The sequence below is a fragment of the Sarcophilus harrisii genome, chromosome 3 (genome assembly GCF_902635505.1).
Source record: "Sarcophilus harrisii chromosome 3, mSarHar1.11, whole genome shotgun sequence".
Lineage (NCBI taxonomy): Eukaryota > Metazoa > Chordata > Mammalia > Dasyuromorphia > Dasyuridae > Sarcophilus > Sarcophilus harrisii.
The window spans coordinates 238,041,211-238,058,773 of record NC_045428.1 but is presented as its reverse complement, the minus strand read 5'-3'; the positions used below and the strand labels follow the sequence as shown (position 1 = coordinate 238,058,773).

At 32.4% G+C, this 17,563-nt stretch overlaps 1 long non-coding RNA gene across 2 annotated transcripts in view; it reads left to right on the top strand.

Moving 5' to 3' along the window:
* Positions 1 to 17,563, top strand: part of LOC116422335 — a 52,272-nt gene that overhangs the window by 11,316 nt on the left and 23,393 nt on the right. Inside the window, exon 3 of one of the 2 annotated variants that reach the window (XR_004232926.1) lies at positions 7,262 to 7,888. The exons of the other annotated variant lie outside the window; for it this stretch is intronic. This is a non-coding gene — a long non-coding RNA (uncharacterized LOC116422335). Of the gene's footprint in view, positions 1 to 7,261; positions 7,889 to 17,563 lie in introns of those variants that run through there. 2 annotated transcript variants of the gene reach the window in all.

The following is a 17,563-nucleotide window of genomic DNA, read 5'->3' as shown; positions in this document are numbered from 1 at the left end:
ATCTAACTCAAAGATTAACAAAAATACTTTGTATATTTATTAAAGCTTTTTATTTTCAAAACATATGCATGGGTACTTTTTCAACATTAACCCTTGCAAAACTTTGTGTTCCAGTTTCCTCCCCTTTTCTCCATCCCCTCCCTTAGATGGCAAGTAATCCAATATATGTTAAACATGGTAAAAATATATGTTAAATCCAATATACATATTCATGCAATTATCACTGGATAAGAAAAAGCAAATCAAAAAGGGGGAAAATGAGAAAGAAAATAAAATGTGAGCAACAACAAAAAGAGTGAAAATGATCCACACTCAGTTCCCACAGTCCTCTGGATTCATTCTCTTCATCACAAGATTATTGGAACTGGTCTGAATCATCTCATTGTTGAAAAGAACCACATCCATCAGAACTGATCATCGTGTAATCTTGTTGTTTCCTTATACAACGACCTTCTGGTTCTGCTCATTTTACTTAGCATCAGTTCATATAAACCTCTCCAGGCCTCTCTGAAATCATCCTGTTGATTGTTTCTTATAGAACAATATTTCTTAATATTCATATATCATAACTTATTCAGCCATCCTCCAATTGATGGGCATCCACTCAGTTTCCAGTTTCTTGCCACTACAAAAAGGGCAAACATTTTTGCACATGTGAGCCCTTTTCCCTCCTTTAAGATCTCTTTGGGATACAGACTCAGTAGGAACACTGCTGGATCAAAGGGTATGCACAGGCAAAAATTATTTTAAAAAACTATAGATTAATATTTTTCTGAAAATTGGTGAAAAAATTTAAATAAAGCCCTAATAAGGAGATCACAGAAACATATCAGAAAGATTACATACTGTGACCAGACAGAATTTGTGTCAGGAATATAGGATTGGTTCAATATTAAGAAAACTATAAGCATAATCATCATGTTAGTAACCAACAAAAACATATCCAACCTTGTTTGAACTTCTTTTTATTTTTTCCATTAAATGATATTTAGTGGATTGAAATTTTTTTAAGTGATTTTGAAAATCTCAATTTTCTTTTCTTTTCAGTTTAAATTTTTCCTTTCCCTTTCCCTCTTTCCATCTCTTGATATGTTAAGAAAAAACAAAAAACAATAACAGTAAAGTCATAGAAAACAAATTTCTGCATTAATCTTATCCTCAGAAAAAAGAAAAATATGTTTCATATTCTGAGTCCTTCAATTCTTTATTTTGAGGTGGATAGTATGTTTCATCACAAGTCCTTTGGAATTGTGGTGGGTTATTTTGTTGATCAGACTTACAGTATTGCTTTTGCTATTTATATTATTCTTGTGGTTCTGCTCACATCAATTCTTTTAGTGTTTTCAGTTTTTTTTTTCTGAAACCTCTCCTTCATTATTTCTTAAAGCACAAAAGAATTCCTTCATTTTCAAATACTATAATTTGTCTGGCCATTTCTTACAAAATTAGCAATATTTTTCTTATGTGGGACGTTTTCTTCATTCCCTGGTGTTTTGGGGATATAGATTGCTTGTTAGTTAAATGGATAATGCTTAATTTGTGATTTAATGTTAGATTATGGTTGCAGGTAGGGACAAGAAACTTATAAATGTTCTAGCTAGGTCAAGAATGATGTATGATTGGAAGCCAGCTTCTGCCTGGGTTGAACATTTATACATCCTGTTATTTCAGCCACAGCTTCCCTTGTATTGCACTTTAAAAATCCACTTCTTCCTTAAGCAATTTTTGTTTAAAAATTGCATACATACATATCACACAGACGTGTACAGGCAGTATATTCACACATATTTTGTGTGTGTATCTATATCTATTAAGACCAAAGCTTCTGCATGGACTTATTTCCTGTACCTTACTGTCTATAGTAAGCTACTATAACTGGGTGCTCCTTTAAGTAAATCCTCTATTAAAACTTAGACTGATCATCTTGGCTTTGTGTGCCTCTTTCCTGAGAATCACAGGTTTCCTGAGTCACAAGTGGGTCTCCTTGGGAATGTGGATCCCAGTTGAAGAAATAATAGATTCATGTGGGCTACTTAGAGATTGGAGAGATGCCCTAACACTCTGTAAGGATTGAGTACCTTGCTGGCTAAAATGAAATTGGCAATTATTGGCAAAGAGACTAGGAGGGTAATTGCCAATTTGATTGTTGTTAATTGTTTTGTGTTCTCTATTTGAGCAATAGTAAGCTGCTGAGAAGGAAGTATGTGTATTAGAGAAAGACTTAAGGCTAGAAAGAGATATATGGATTTAATGAAGGATATGTCTGAAAAGAGCCAGAGAAGAGAAAAACACTTCTCTATTTTAGCATGTTATTTTGTGAGTATTAGAGGGTGCCAAATACCAAGAGTTGAGATCAGGCATCTTGTACCATCTAAGAATTGGGACTTGGAAACATGGCTCCAGGAAGAAATGGATACAGATGAGGGATAAAAAAGTAGTGTCTGAGACTGAAAGGAAAAGGAAGGATATAGACCTCTGTAATTATACTAAGTTGGATGGGTGTTAACCCGATAAAGCAGTGGTACATAGGAAATGACTAAGGTCTACCTCCCTCTTCCCCCACAATATATTATGAGCTTCAGAGAATATATCCAGGAGAGTTAATAGATTTAATAGCTAGACTTCATTAGAAATCTAGGGAATCCATTCCTAAATAGATGGTTTAGTTTATGGGATATGACTCAGGTAAAATAAAGTTATATGGATCTAAGGATGAAAAGATGAATAATATTATCATATATCTGGCCTGGAAGATTGTATGGCATAATAAGAATTCAGGGAAATCATTGCCTATGAGACTGGATTATTAGGATCTATAGGGATGCTTGACCAGACCATCTGATATGCCAGTAGAATGGGATTCTTGCAGAAGTAAAAGGAAGCCCAGGTTACCTTTAGGGAATTGGCTATGCAATCTACTGCATACACATGTCTCTGAGTTTCATGGGCATGATTCAGAATCCATAATAGTTGGAATAAGGAATAACCTCTGCTCATTGAAAGAAGCCCCAGTTAGCTGTTTTAGGTACCCTGGTAGAGGAATTATCCCACTACTTTGGAGAAGAACTGGTCAAATTGGCTAAAATTCAATATTTAAATCCCACCAAAGCAACATCCATGCAAGGAGAGTCAGAAAAGATGCCCATAACAAACTGGTCAAAGAAGCATAAAAGGAAGCAAATATAGCTTTATTTGATATGGACTGGGGTTCTTGGGAAACCTAATGTAGTATTACTAAAGAGATATAGACACTGAAATCTCATCAACAATATGAGAAAAAATCCTAAAGAAAATAAGGTCTCAGACATGAGAAAGGGGACATACAACAAAGCTTTACCTCACCCTTGCAGCCTGGAAGATGCCTGAACTTATTTATAAGGGGCAAGTTGTGAGGTTAAGATTCCCCAAGAGTAAGGTGGATGAGGGAGACCAGAGCTCACATAGGAGTTACCTTACATTGTTCACAAATAAGCAGACAATTCTTTTTTTTTTTTTTATTGCACTTATTTATTTTTATTTTATTTTATTTTTTAAATTTAATAGCCTTTTATTTACAGGTTATATGCATGGGTAACTTTACAGCATTAACAATTGCCAAACCTCTTGTTCCAATTTTTCACCTCTTACCCCCCCACCCCCTCCCCCAGATGGCAGGATGACCAGTAGATGTTAAATATATTAAAATATAAATTAGATACACAATAAGTATACATGACCAAAACGTTATTTTTGCTGTACAAAAAGGAATCAGACTCTGAAATATTGTACAATTAGCTTGTGAAGGAAATAAAAAATGCAGGTGGGCATAAATAAAGGGATTGGGAATTCAATGTAATGGTTTTTAGTCATCACCCAGAGTTCTTTCTCTGGGCATAGCTGGTTCAGTTCATTACTGCTCCATTGGAAATGTTTTGGTTGATCTCGTTGCTGAGGATGGCCAGATCCATCAGAACTGGTCATCATATAGTATTGTTGTTGAAGTATATAATGATCTCCCAGTCCTGCTCATTTCACTCAGCATCAGTTTGCCTAAGTCTCTCCAGGCCTTTCTGAAATCATCCTGTTGGTCATTTCTTATAGAACAATAATATTCCATAATATTCATATACCACAATTTATTCAGCCATTCTCCAACTGATGGGCATCCATTCAGTTTCCAGTTTCTAGCCACTACAAAGAGGGCTGCCACAAGCAGACAATTCTTGATCTACTTTACATGAATGGAGTACTGAAACCCTAGTAAATATGAAATAAGGTTGTATTACAAATAGAACATTCACCACCTCAAGAACATGCTGTATAAATGTCACCAATTCCTAAAAATATTAAAGAAATCGATTTATTATTGGGGGTAGCCTTGCAAACTCTTATGGGGGAATTCTGGTTGCAAAGTAAAAGTATTTTGTCAAATAGACACCCACTTTCCTCCTCCCATCATAGAAAGCAGTGAACATTAAACAATACAAGGCTCCTGGAAGGGTACCAAGAAATATCTTTTTAAAAAAATTATAGCTTTTTGTTTTCAAAATATATACATGGATAGTTTTTAGCATTCACCCTTATAAAACCTTGTGTTCTCATTATTTTCCCCTCTCTTCCCTCTCCTCCCCCAGTTGCCAAGTAATCCAATATATGTTAAACATGTGCATTTCCTCTATACATATTTCCACAAATATCACACTGCACAAAAAAATTTAGATCTGAAAGGGAAAAAAAAAGGGAAACAAAATGCAAGCAAACAACAAAAAGAGTGAAAATACTATGTTGTGGTCCACATTCAGTTCCCATTGTCCTCTCTCTAGGGGCAGATGGCTTTCTTCATCACAAGACCATTGGAATTGGTCTGAATCACCTCATTATCGAAGAGAGCCACATCCCTTAGAATTGATCATTGTATAATGTTGCTATTGCCTTGTATAAGGATTTCCTGGTTCTGCTCATTTCACTTAGCATCAGTTCATGCAAGTCTTTCCAGGCCTCTCTGAAATCATTCTGTTGATCATTTCTTATAGCAGAATAACATTCCATAATATTCATATACTGTAACTTGTTCAGTCATTCTCCAATTGATGGACATCCACTCAATTTCCAGTTTACCAAGAAATATCTTAAACAATTCTGGGATTTGCTGAAGTAAATATCATAAGGCAAAACCAAAGGCCTTTTAATAGTCCAATGTGGTCTGTGAAAAAACATAATGACAATAGACTTTTAAATCAAACAAGATTACTTCTTTAATGCTGTTCTCTCAGATAGCTTTACTATTTTCTCAGAAAGGCTGGCCACAAAGGTGGAACAATGGCATATTATACTAGATTTTTCGGTAACATTCCCTTAGCAGAGGAATCACAAGAGCAATCTGCATTCATGTGGGATATATAGAAATAGATTTTCCAGGTTCTGTCCCAAAGATACAAATTCAATTATACCATAAGATACAGTCTGATTGCACAGAAACTGGACATCATCCTGGCCCCTTTATGCATCCACCACGAACCTATATCGATGATATCATGCTAGTATCTGATGATTTGTCTTTATTACAGCAATTTTGACCAATTATATACTTTCCTCAAAAAGGGATGGGCAAACAAACCCTAGCATTAGGACATACAGTGAAGTTCCTATGTATAGCACTGTAAGGGTCCTTTAAATGGGCTGGCACATCGCCATTGGAGGTTTGAGTGGCCCGAAAGTAATTTTCTGTGACTAGGGACTGTCCCATAGGCAGGACTCTTGTCATATCGAGATAGCTTTGTAAGGGGAGATAGCTCCCTCTCTGATTGGCTATGTGTGTGACCTCACAGACCCTTTTTAAGTCCATCATAGCAGTAGATCCGTCTCTTTATTCTGGGGTAGCTGAGTCAGATGGATGGATAGCCAAAATAGGTAAGGAGCTTGATAGTGAACACGTGGGTCTCTCGCAGGCCAGATGTTCACTCAGGAGTTAACAAATCAGGGCATTATGTAAGCAAGGATAATAAAGACTTTAAGTTTGCACATGGCTGTTCTTGAGCACACTATCGGTTATTAAACTACAATTCAAGAAATTGTAGCCAGAGATCTCTGAAGGCCTCAGAGGAGGCAGCAAGGTAGAATTAGTTGACACTGCAAAGGTCAATGGCCAGAGGTTCTTTGAGGCCCTGGGAATTAGGAGAGATTGGCGATGTGAAATATTGAGTAACGCTAGGGCTTTCTCAAATGAAGTGATTGCTCAGGGGTAAGTAATAAATGATATTTTACATAGCACAGTCAGAAAGATTTCCTTACTCCTACTTAAAATGTTGTACAAAATTAAAGGATTCTTTTCAGAATTGTTGGAATACTGGAATGTTTATGTTCTCTGTGCGCCATTCTAAGGAAGTGATTGAGAATGGGGCAATAACCAACAAGCTGCTTTTACTAAAGTGAAGGCACTGGTGACATAAGTTAGTACACTTTGTGACACAAGCCCTAGTCTCCCATACAAATTAGATATCACTACATCTAATGAGGGATTTAGTTGGACTCTATAGCAGTACTCTCAACTTAGGGTATGACAGCTCCTTGGAGTCTGGTCACAACTATTTGAGGGATCTGAAAGGCAGTATGCTTTGCAAGAAAATAACTATTAGTTGCTTTTCTAGCTTTATAACATTTTGAATACCTCGATGAACATACCTATAAAATGATGAAATAACAATAATTTGACAAAGCGCACTTCTCCTGTTGTTACAAACCCTTATTTTTACTAAATGGCATGTTTATCTAGTGTATTAGAGTTCATTGTCCAATTGGTGCTATACAGTCTTTTAGGCAACTGAGTTAGAACCAGAAGAATCAATCCCTCCTTCTATAATTCTTCCCACTATGGTAAAAAGAGTTGAGTGAACCTCTCTAGCTGATGTTTTTTTTTTTTTTCTTGATAGTTCTGCACATGGGCTTTCCTCCAGATGGGTAACACTAGCTATTTAGATACACAGATTACACAGATTATTACCCAGATACCACATAACTTAATCAAGGTGAAGATAATATTAGTCAGTAGAGCCCGAATTTAGGGTTTTGTGTATAGTACTTTCAGGAGAGAATCTTCCCTTTACTCTATGTATAGCGTTCTGCATAATAATAGAAGGCTTAGTTCAATGGCCATGGTGGAGTAGGGGGAGGGGAAGGAAGGAATCAGGGAAGGATAAATGATTAATAGTTCCCCATTATGAAAACAAAACATGTAGGAGGATATTTAGGAACAAATACAAACCCAAGATTTCCTCCTATACAGATACCCAATTCAGAGGATAAACTGATTACCTGGGTATGTAGGAATATCGACTCCACATTAGAATGGACATAGAAATATGGTTTCCTTGCCCAGAAGATGTTGGATGAAAGTGACAAGAAAGTGCCAATAAGAAATGAAAAATCAAGTTGGTGAGTTTCCTGTGAACAGCCTAAAGAAAGTATATATGGCTGAACTATTCTATATTATTAAATGGTGGAAGATTACATCCTTTTCTATTATGTGCTTACAGGATCTCACTAGAAAAACAGACCTAATCTTGATCAGAATGATGACTTGTTTGGTATAAATTACCCAGTGAACAAAGATGAAGGTAGAAGTTATAATATCTGTTAGTGAAGCCAACAGCATCATTATTGTGAGAGAGAGACATGATATTCCAAAAATTGTTACTAACTACACTTTTTCTAATTAAATATTAGGTTTGTCTACCTGGCAAAAATTGCATTGTTATGTAACATGACTTTCCATATCAATGCCAGCTGGAGATATGAAAACCAAGTATATACATATTGGGTACCCCATATGGCACATGAGAAACAAAGCTACCTAGTTGCTGCATCTTCATGGCTATATAAGCTACCCCTTGTCATGGAGGAGCACCCTGGAAAATTGAATCACGGGCCAATTCTAATAGACTTGTAATAGAGAGAGCTATTTGTACCCAGAGAGAGAACTGTGGGGACTGAATGTGGATCACAACATAGTATTTTCACTTTTTTTGTTGTTTGCTTGCTTTATTTTTTCTTTCTCATTTTTTTCCTTTGATCTAGTTGTTCTTGTGCAGCATGGTAATTGTGGAAATATGTGTAGAAGAATTGTACATGTTTAACATATATTGGATTATTTGCTATCTGAGGTAGGGGGTGAGGGGAAAGAAAAGAGAAAAAAATTGGAACCCAAGCTTTTGCAAGGGTGGGAATTTTGAAAACTGCATATATTTAAAAAATAAAAAGCTAAAAAAAGGTTGAATCACTGAGAGCCAATATCTACTATTATGTAAGAGATTTTTTAAAAATGAAACTAAAACTGGGCAACGTGTAATGTTCCAAGTCCATAATTATGTCCATTGAGACATGGAACAAGATAAAATTGTGGACTTAGGTATAAAAATGGTTTTCTGGATGGGGCAGATGGAGGAAACAAACTCCTTAATACTGTACTTGCATTGCATACTCTTCCCTTATGATATGCATGTTTTTATATTATTAGTGTGTTGTATACTTACAATTTACAAATAATGGCAAATAAGATAATTAAATTCCTATTATGTAGTCTCTCCATGAAGCCTTGGTTGAATCAGGGAAGAAGTAAGCACTAAGATTGTACAAGTCAACCATGAAAGGTGGGATTCTGAATTAAATTGATCAGGATTGCAGTTAGAGGATTTTTGGATTAAATGTACTATAATTGCAGTTAGGGGCAAGAAACTCATAAATATTCTATCTGGGTCCAGAATGATGTATGGCTGGCAGCCAGCTCCACCTTAGTTGAACATTTACACATCCTGTTATTTTTGCCAGACTCCCCTTGCATATCCTGAATTTTTTTTCAAACCACTCCCCTCTTAAGCAGTTTCAGTAAAAAAGCATATAAATAGCTTAAGGACAAAGCTTCTTCATGAACATATCCTTTGTTGGCTGTTGGCTGTATCAAGGTGCTATCACTGGGATCTCTTGTAAGGAAATCCTCTAATAAAACTTAGACTGATCATTATGACTCTGCATGCCTCTTTTCTCTGATTTCCTGCATCAAAAGTAGATACAACAGGGTGCTTAGTGCCCTGCTCTGCAACATAGCTGTATCATTGGGTCAAAGGGTATATATGACTTAATATTTTTTTTGGCGTAGTTCCACATTGCTTTTTATAATGGTTGGATTAGTTCATAGCTTCCACATCCTTTCCAGCATTTGTCATTTCCCTTTTCCTTCTTGTTAGCCAATCTGAAATGTTTGAAATGGTACCTCAGAGTTGTTATAATTTGTACTTCTCTAAAATGTAGTTATTTCAAGTATTGATAGCAGGGATTTCTTCCTTTGAAAATTGCTTTTTTAGGTTCTTTGATCTTTTTTTAACTTTTTTTTTCCCCCCTGAGGCAATTGGGGTTAAGTGATTTGCCTAGGATCACACAGCTAGGAAGTATTAAGTGTCTAAGAATAGATTTGAACTCAGATCATCTTGACTGCAGGGCTGGTGCTCTATCCACTGTGCCATCTAGTTGCCCCAGCTCTCATTATAATTCAATTACCTATATATTTGAGAGATGAAATCTTGATTAAAGAAATTTGCTGCAAAGATTCCCCCCCCCCCCCAATAATTATTTTCTGCTTTTCCTCTAATTCTAGATGCACTGGTTTTGTTTGTGCAAATTCTTTAAAATTTTTGTAATTAAGATTTTTCATTTTATTTCCTTCAAACCTCTCTATTTCTTGTTTGGTCATGGATGCCTCTCTAACAGGTAATTTCTATGTTTCACTGATTTGCTTACATTACTATTTCTGTCTAAATCATGTACCTATTTTGAACTTATCTTGGTATAGAGTGACACACGTTGGTCTCTGCTTAATTTTTTTCCAGAAAGCAGTCTGGAATTTTTTCCCAAGAATTTTTGTCAAATAGTGAGTTCTTATTATAATAGCCTGGATATTTGGATTTATGAAATGCTGGGTTACTATGCTCATTTGCTTTTGTATATTATGTACCTAATCTATTCCACTGATCACCTCCATTATTTTTTACCTAGTACCAAATTGTTTGATAATTATTACTTTTAAGTATAATTTGAGAGCTGGTTCTGCTAGATTACCCTCCTTTCCATTTTCCCCACATTGATTACTTTGATAATTTTAACCTTTTATTTCTTTTGATGAATTTTGTTATTTTTTGTAGCTTTATAATCCTTTGATATTTTGATTGCATGGCACTGAATAAATCAATCAATTTAGAGAGTATTATCGTTTTTATGGTATTAACTCAATTAAGCCATGAGCAATTAAAATTTTTCTATTTATGTTTGTATTTGTGTGAGAATGTTTTGTGACTCTATTTACATAATTCTTTTGTGTGTCTTGACCAGTAGACTCCCAAATATTTTGCAATTTTGCTAAAGTTGGTTATCATTTCACCTGTTCTTTAGTTGATTCTCTTAAATACTTTAAGTATACCAACATATTATTTATAAAAAGTGATAGTTTTGTTTTCTGATTGCCTATTTTTATTCCTTCAATATTTTCTTGTCTTACTGCTATAGCCAACATTATAGTGGTGAAATTTGACATCTTTTCTTCACTCCTGATCTTCTTGGGAAGATTCTAGCTTATCACTATTTCTCAGATAATACTTTCTCTTATCTTCAGGTTTTTAGAAAAGCTCCACTAATTCCTATACTTTCTTTTTCTTTTTCTTATTTTTTTGGCTGAGGCAATTGGGGTTAAGTGACTTGCCCAGGGTCATACAGCTAGGAAGAGTATTAAGTGTCTGAGATCAGATTTGAATTTAGGTCCTCCTGACTTCAGGACTGGCACTCTATCCACTGCAACACCTAACTGCCCCAAGCTTTCTCATTTTTAATAGGAATGGATGTTATATTTTGAGAAAAGTTTTTTTTTGGTATCTATTGATATAATCAAATGGCTTTTGTTGTTTTGTTAATGAAATGGCCAATTACATTGATAGTTTTTCTAATATTGGAGTAGTCTTGCATTCTTGATATAAATCCCATCTATCTATAATGTATAAACTTTGTGATACATTGGTGTAGAGTTCTTATTAATATTTTGTTTAAAATTTTGCAACAATATTCATTAAGGAAATTGATCTATAATATTTTTCTCTATTTTTGTTATTTTCTGGTTTAAGTATTAAAACCATATTTATATCATAAAAAGATTTTGATAAAACTTATTTATCATTTTTTTCAAATAGATTATATAGAACTGAGATAAATTGTTCCTTAAATGTTTGGTAGAATCTGCTTATAAATCTGTCCTCAATTTTTTCCCCCTTATTAAAAAGAGCTTATTTATGGATTGTTCAATTTCCTTTTCTATAATAAAATAATTTAAGAATTCTACTTACTCTTCTGTCAATATAGTTAATTCCGTTAATATAGTCAATTTATTCATCTATTTCATTTAAATGGTCAGTTTTATTGGTGTATTATTGGGAAAAATAACTCCTAATAATTGCTTTAATTTAATTTTCATTGGTGGTGAATTTACCCTTTTCATTTTTGATACTTGTAATTTGACTTTCTTCTTTCTTAAAAAAATCAAACTAATGAATGCTTTATCTATTTTATTAGGGTTCTTCCCAAACCCCAAACTTAATTTATTTGTTAATAGTGATTTTTTATTTCTAATTTTATCCTTTTTTATTTATTTTTACTTCTGGCTTTATCCTTTGATTTTTGAAATTTTCTATTTTGGTATCTAATTGGGGATTTATTTTTCTAATTTTTTTTCCCCCAGTTGAATGCCCATTTCTTTGATCTCTTTCTATCTTTCACTGATATAAGTACATGAAGATATACATTTCTCCCTAAGTACTACTGTTTTGGCTAGAGCCCACAATTTTTTCATGTTGTTTCCTTGTAATTCTTTTTAATGTTTTTCTCTTTAATAAAATTATTGAATGCTTCTATGATTTGTTTATTGAACCATTCATTCTTTAGGAACAAATCATTTAGTTTATAATTAATTTTAATTTATTACTAGATAGTCTTTGTTGAATGTAAATTCTGTTGCATAAGATATACATTTAATATTTCTGTTTTTCTTCATTTGGTTGTAAGAATTTTTTTACATTAATTAATACATAGACAATTTTATGAAGATGCCATTTATAGTTTAGTATATATATACATATGTGCATATAGCTTTTCTGTTCCCATACAATTTTTTCTAGAAGTCTCTCTCGTTTACTTTTTTCTTATTTATTTTTTGAGAGGGAAAAATTCAAGATCTCTCACTAATGAAGTTTTATTGTGTATTTCCTAGTGTAACTCATTTCACTTTTTCTTTAAGAATTTGGATGCTGTGCCATTTGGTACATATGTGTTTAGTATTGTTATTACTTAATTGTCTGTGGTTCCTTTTAATAAAATGTAGTTTTCCTGCTTATCATTTTTTTAGAGACATTTTTTTTATTATAGCTTTTTATTTACAAGATATATGCATGGGTAATTTTTCAGCAAAGACAGTTGCAAAATCTTTTGTTCCAATTTTTCCCCTCCTTCCCTCTCCCTCCTCCTCCAAATGGCAGGTATATGTTAAATATGTTAAAGTATATATTAAATATGTTAATAATATAATATGTTATATAATATAATATGTTAATATTATATAATTAATATAATATAATATGTTAATAATATAATATGTTAATAATATAATATGTTAATAATATAATATGTTAAATATGTTAAAGTATATATTAAATACAATATATGTATACATGTCCAAACAGTTATTTTGCTGCACAAAAAGAATCGGACTTTGAAATAATGTACAATTAACCTGTGAAAGAAATAAAAAATGCAGGCGGACAAAAATAGAGTGATTGGGAATTCTATGTAGTGATTCATAGTCATCTCCCAGAGTTCTTTCCCTGGGTGTACCTGGTTCTGTTCATCACTGATCAATTGGAACTTATTTGGATCCTCTCATTGCCAAGGATAGCCATTTCCATCAGAATTGATCATCATATAGTACTGTTGTTGAAGTATATAATGATCTCCTGGTTCTGCTCATTTCACTCAGCAAAAGTTCATGTAAGTCTCTCCAGGCCTTTCTGAAATCATCCTGTTGGTCATTTCTTACAGAACAATAATATTACATAATATTCATATACCACAATTTATTCAGCCATTCTCCAGTTGAGAGGCATCCACTCAGTTTCCAGTTTCTGGCCACTACAAAGAGGGCTGCCACAAACATTTTTGCACATATAGGTCCCTTTCCCTTCTTTAAAATCTCTTTTGGGATATAAGCCCAGTAGTAACACTGCTGGATTGCTTATCATTTTTAATTAGGTTTATTTTTTTCTCTTTTTGTCTGAGATTATAATAGTTATCTCCTCCTTTACTTTTTTTACTTCAACTGATGCATAATAGATTTTATTTCAGGTCCTTATTTTAACTCTGTGTCTCTTTTTTATAAGTGTATCCCTTTTGAAAAACCAACCATATAGTTAAAATTCATCGGAGGAAAAAAGGTCAAGAATATCAAGGAAATCAATGGGGGAAAATGTTAAGGAAGATGTTCTAGTCATAGTAAATCTCAAACTGGGTTATAAAAAAATAATTATCAAATCAATCTAGTACTGTCTAAGAAATAGATTGGTGGATCAGTGAAATAGACTAGGTCACACACATTATAGTAAATGACCATAGTAATGTATAACATGATAAACTCAAACATTTAGGCTTCTTGAACAACTTATTTGTAAAAGCTACTAAGTGGAAAATATGAAAAAAACTAGTCACAGACCAAAATCTTACATTGTATACCAGGATAAAGTAAAAAATGGGTACATCATTTATACATAAAGAGTAATTCAATAAGCAAATTAGGAGAGCATGGAATAGTTTAATCTGTCAGATCTATAAATAAGAGAAGACTTTAAGACTAAACAAGATATAGAGAGCAATAAAAATGTAAAATAATTTTTGATCATATGAAATTAAATTTTTTTTCACAAACAAAACCACTTCAACTAAAATTAGAAGGAAAAAAGAAAACTGGGTGGAGGGATTTTGCAACAAGTAAATCTGATAGTGGCCTTATTCCTCAAATATGTAGAAAACTGAATCAAATTTTTTAAGAATACAAGCCATTTTTCAGTTGGTAAATGGTCAAGGATATAGACAAATAGTTTTCAGACAAAGAAATCAAAGTTATAAACTATACCCATACGAAAAAATGTTTGAAATCACTATTTATTAGAGAAATTCAAATCAAAACAACTCTTGAGATGCCACCTCACACTTATCAGACTAGCTAATATGACAAAAAAGGAAAATTATGGATATGGGAAAACTGGGATACTAATACACTATTGGTAAAATAGTGAACTAATTCAACATTTTAGAGAACAATTTGAAACAATCCCAAATAGTGATAAAACTCTACATATCCTTTGATCTAGCAATACAACTACTATATTCATATCCCAAAGAAATATTTTTAAAGGAAAAGGGTTGGGGCATCTAGGTGGTACAGTGAATAGAGCACCAGCCCTGGAGTAAGAAGCACCTGAGTTCAAATCTGCCCTCAAACACTTAATACTTCTTAGCTGTGTGATCCTAGGCAAGTCATTTAACTCCAATTGCCTCAGCAAAAAAAAAAAAAAAAAAAAAAAAAAAAAAAAAAAGGAAAAGGGTTTATTTGTACAAAAATGTTTATAGTGTTTGTTTTCTTATTGACTAAATTTGACAAGATGATGCCCATCAGTTGAGAAATTTCTGAACAAGCAATGGTCTCTGATATTGTTGGAATATTGTTGTTATAAGAAATGAAGAGCAGGATGATTTCAGGAAAAACCTGTAAAAACTTACATAAGCTGAAGCAAAGTGAAGTGAGCAGAATTAAGAGAACATTGTATACAGCAATAGCACACTGTGTGATGAACTATGAATGACTCGGCTATACTCAGCAAGGATCTAAGAGAATCCCAAAGGACTCATGATGTAATATGCCATCTACCTTCAGAGAAAGAACTGATGTTGTTTGAAATTAGACTGATGCATACTACTTTTTGCTTTCTTTCTTTTGTGTGTATGTGTATCTATCAGATTGCTTACTGTCTCAGAAGGGAGGAAAGAAGGGAAAGAGAGAAGGATAAAATTTGGAAGTCAAAAGTTTAAAAAATATAAAAATTGTTTTAACTTGTAATTGGGGAAAAATAAAATATTATCTAAAACCCCCTATCAAATCTGTTGTTGGATTCTGCTTCTAATTCATTCTGATTTTACCTTTTTATGTTAAATTTTACCTTCCCCTCTATTCTAAATTTTACTTCAAAATTTCTCTTAATATTCTTGATCTTTTGGTTTTCCAAATGAATTTTGTCATGATTTTGTCAAGTTCTGTAAACTCTTAGTAATTTAATTGATGTAGCATCAAAATATAAATTAATTTTTGTAGTATTATAATTTTTATTATATTAGCATTGCCAAATTATGAGCACTAAACATTTCTCCAGCCATTTAGGTTGTTCTTTAATTCTTTGATAAAAGTTTTATAATTAAATACATACAAGTTTTTTTGTTTGTTTGCTTTGGGAGGTTGGTTTCCAGATGGCATAAAATAATGCCATTTGTAGTATATGGAATGAAATTTCCCTTTCTCTGAATTGGTTCTTCTGATTTGTTATTATAGTATAGTAATACTTTTGATTTTTTTGAGCATTTATTTTGTAGCCTATAACTTTGTTGAAGCTATTCATGGTCTCAGTATCTTTCCCGATTCCCCAGACTTTCCCAAGTAAACCATCATATCATTAACATTAATTTTTTTAAAGTTATTTTTTTTCTTTAATGCCTTTCTTTTGGTAGCATTTCCAGATCTAGATCAAATAATAGTGGGAGAGTATGCATCCTTTCTTCACTCTGATATTAAGTGGAATTTTTAAAATGTATTTTCCTTATATATAATACTTGTTTTGATTTTTCAATGGATGAAATTGCTTTTAATTTAATTGCTTTAAAATGCTTTTTTCATCATTTTCTTTTTTTAAAAAAGTTCCTTTATGCTGATTCTTTAATAAGGGTTTTTTTTCTTTTTAATCATAAAAGTATTGTACTCTGTCAAAGGTTTTTTCTTCATCTATTAAAATGATCACATGTTTTTGGATGTTTTGGTTTGTAATGATTAATTATGTTGATTGTTTTCTAATGTCAAACTATTCTTCTTTCCCAATATAAATTTCACTCAGTCATCATAAATGATTTCTTGGATAATTCATTGTAATCTATTCAATAGGATTTTGTTTAAATTTTTGAGTCAATATCCATTAATGATATTGGCCTATAGTTTTCTTTTCATATTTTATCTTTTCCTGGTTTAGGTAATAAATCTTTGTTTGTCTTAAAAAAGGATTCTGGCAGTATTCTTTGTTTCTCAGTCTTTGAGAATAGCTTATTAAGTATGGATATTATCTTTGCTTTTTTTCTTTCATAGTTCCATTGCAGATTGATCTATTTTCTTTTCTGAAATTGGATTATTTATAATTTTATGGTTTGCAGTATTTTATATTTTGGAATGTATTCCTCTTTTAATTCAATATTTTCAGTTTTATTAGCATATAACTATGCATAATATGTTCTATTTATTCTTTTTATTTCTTTTGCTTTTGATATAATTTCACCTTACTCACTTGCTATTTTATTGATTTTATTTTTTGCTCTCTTTAATCAGATTATGTGATTATAATTATACTATGGGCATATAATTATATTTGATTATTTAAGATAATTAGCAATTTAATAATTAGTATATAATTATCCAATGCATATAAATACAATTATTATAAATAGTTGTTATATTATGATTAGATAATTATAACTTTACTAATATTTTAAAACACTCTTAAGTTTTATTTATGATAATTTGTGATTTTTGTTCCTAATATCTATTTCCCTTCTAGTTTTTATTACCTTTTTTTGTGATTATTTTAAGTTTATTTCTTGATTCTCTAGCTTTTTAAAATGAGTGTTCAATTTATTAATCTTCCCCTTTTCCTATTTTGTTAATGTATGATGGAAAGAATATAACTTTAACCCTGGAGACTGCTTTCGTTGCATCCCAGAAATGTTGGTAAATTCTTTCACCATTAGAATTTTCTTTTAGATGGTACTTTTTAATTGTTTCTGTGATTTGTTCTTTCATTCATTTATTATTTAAGATTTTTATGGAGGAGCTAGGTGGCACAATAGATAGAGCATTGATTATGGAGTCCAAGAACCTAAGTTCAAATATTTCCCTCCCTTCTTCATGTGTTTTCCCATTTTGTAATGTCATCCTTCAAAAGAAGCATCCATCTTAAGAAGGATGTTACCATAATGCAATGATCTCCCATATACGTACTCTATCTGCCTTTTCGCCATTATTGCTACCAAATTTTTATTTTGTGGAAAGAATGTTCTATTATATTGGTTGAAAAGCATCAATTATTATTTTGTTTAAATTTAACTAAATACTATTTCCATCCCAAATGTCTTCTTAACCCCAATAATTCTCTAATAAGGCTGGAAATGGCTTCAAGAAGTTTTGGATTTCCCATTC